Source organism: Malania oleifera, chromosome 6, assembly GCF_029873635.1.
Source record: "Malania oleifera isolate guangnan ecotype guangnan chromosome 6, ASM2987363v1, whole genome shotgun sequence".
NCBI classification, from domain to species: domain Eukaryota; kingdom Viridiplantae; phylum Streptophyta; class Magnoliopsida; order Santalales; family Ximeniaceae; genus Malania; species Malania oleifera.
The window spans coordinates 94337369-94340107 of record NC_080422.1 but is presented as its reverse complement, the minus strand read 5'-3'; positions in this window follow the sequence as shown (position 1 = coordinate 94340107).

The following is a 2739-nucleotide window of genomic DNA, read 5'->3' as shown; positions in this document are numbered from 1 at the left end:
AAAGAAATTAAATTAAATTAAGATAAATTAAATAATTAAATAATTTTTTATTAAATTAAATATTTTTACATTGGATTTAAAAAAATAATAATTAAAATAAGATATATATATATATATATATATATATATATATATAAGTAAGTTAATATATATATATATATATTTATAAGTTAAAGTAATATAATATATATATATATATATATATATATATATGTAAAGTCAAGTTATCTGACAGAAAGAGATAAGAAGAGAAGAAAGAAAGAAGAAAGAAGAAGAAAGAAGAAAGAAGAAAGAGTCCGAGGAGTCAGGACGCCCCCCCCCCCCTCTCTGCGAATCTCTTGTGTGTCTCCTCGTCCGTCTCCGCCTCTCTCTCTTCTTCTCTCAATTACTCGGCGAGTTTGCGACGGATTGGGAAATGGAAGGTGCTGTTGGAATCCTGGTTCCGCTGCTGACATTTCTACTGGAGCAGATTTTTCATGGGAATGGCTTAGGCACTGCTCTTGGGGAAAGGTAGTTTTTCCTCATTTTCTCAATTTCGCCATTAATATGTGGTTAAATCGACGAACGAATACCACCACGAGGTCCTAGTTGTTGTCATCGTCATTTTGACGTATGTAATTTTCCAATTGGGGTTTTCTAGGCCCTACTCCAAAGCGAGAGTGGGATTTGGAAAATTTGGCAATTTGGCTAAATTTAAGGGTATATTTATTTATTTAGGAATTATGACCCTAGAAAATATTTAAATAATATTTTTATTCAAGAATAATTTATTGGAATTAGGAATTTAATTTCAGAGTCCGGGTGAGCGCCGCAAGTATTTTTCGGAGTCCCTGTTGACGTAGTTCAAGAAACCAAGTAAGGGGAAAAATATATATTAAATCAGAATTTTTATGAATTAAATGAAAAATAAATTGTATTATATGTACGTGTAATTTTTCAGTATGGGTAAAATGCCAGCTGCTTAAATTATATATTTTTTAAGTTTAGGGATGTTTATTAGATATGTATATGCGAAAATGAACTGATAAAAGTGGGAAAATATTTTCAGGATAATTATGTAAGAAATGAAAGGTATTTTTAGCATATAAACATTAAATGTTGGTTGGCTTATTTTACAGGCGGTGTATGAATTTTATTGCTAAATTGTGTGACATGAGTAAAATAGAATTTTGTGTGGAATTATGTTATATATATACGAGATGCAAGATATACAGAAAATGAAATGAGCATGAAAATGATATATGAAATATGTTGCATGTGAGTGTTAATACAATCATGGAAACAACCACGGCTGAAAAGATGCCGACCACGGTTGAAAGGATGCCGAAGCTAACCAACCACGACTGAAAAGATGTCGACCACAGCTGAAAGGATGCCGAAGCTAACCAACCACGGCTGAAAAGATGCTGACCACGGCTGAAAGGATGCCGAAGCTAACCAATCACGGCTGAAAAGATGCCGACCTCGGCTGAAAGGATGCCGAAGCTAACCAACCACGGTTGAAAAGATGCCGACCACGGCTGAAAGGATGCCGAAGCTAACCAATCACGGCTGAAAGGATACCGAAGCTAACCACGGCTGGAAAGATGCCGAGTATTTATGAATTAAAATAAAAATGAGTATGAAATGAAAATGAAATGAAAAAGGAAACGAATGGAATGGAAATGAAATGTGGAATGTGAACAATGTAAAATGGGAAAGAGTCACTTAAAGTGAAATGCAATGCAATGTTAAGCCATGAATATGAACATATGTGTATGCTTGAATAATGATAGAAAAGAATGATGTATTATGATATTAGAAGTATTTATGTATGTAGAACATGTTATGATTGGGCGAGGCGTACCTTTCGCCTAAGGGCTTGCTGAGTAAGGCAAGTGCACTAGTAGCTACAGATGGGGTAATAGTCGCATAACGTACTAGGGCAGAGGGAACCTACTTGTATGAGCGAGTAGATTTCCCTATCCTTAGGGCCTTTGCCAGTAAACTTTTGTATGAACTGTGTGAGTACGAGATCAATCTAACACTTGAGGGCTTACTGAGTAAGGTGAGTGCCCTAGTATGCTTAAATTGCGACCTTTGGGTTGTCTAAGTATCAGAGCAGAGGGGTGCTACTTGTATGGGCAGGTAATCACCCTTATCCTCGGGTAATCTCATGGGTTAAATATTTGCATGTGTTTGATTAGGATAAGGGAATGATTTCGAAAATTATGTTAAGGATTTTCAAATGTTAAATATTATGTCATTTATAAACTTATGTTGGCCACACACTGCTTTAATATATGGTTTCTTCCCTTACTAAGATGTGTCTCACCCGAATATGAATTCATTTTTTTCAGGATTTCTCAGGATCGAGCTTTGAGAGCTCGAGATTTTATAACATTTTTGGAAGATATAAGAAAAAAGGTATATTTTTATGTTAATTCTGATATATATATTTTATGTTTTATATCTTTATGTTTTAACTCAGTTATGAAAGGATAATTGTTAAACATACAGGTATTAGTGGATAATGTTTTGGAGACATGTATATAATTGAATACTGGTGGATGATTAATTTATTATAGTTGGTAGTTAGAATTAGTAAACTCTGGTATTATGTTATATGGAGATTATGATCATATTTTTCCGTTGCATATGTTTTGGAATATGATTTATGAGGATATGATCAGGTATAACGCACCGGACCCGGGTTTAAGGGTTCGGGGCATTTCAACTTTGGTATGTATAGTTTTTTTA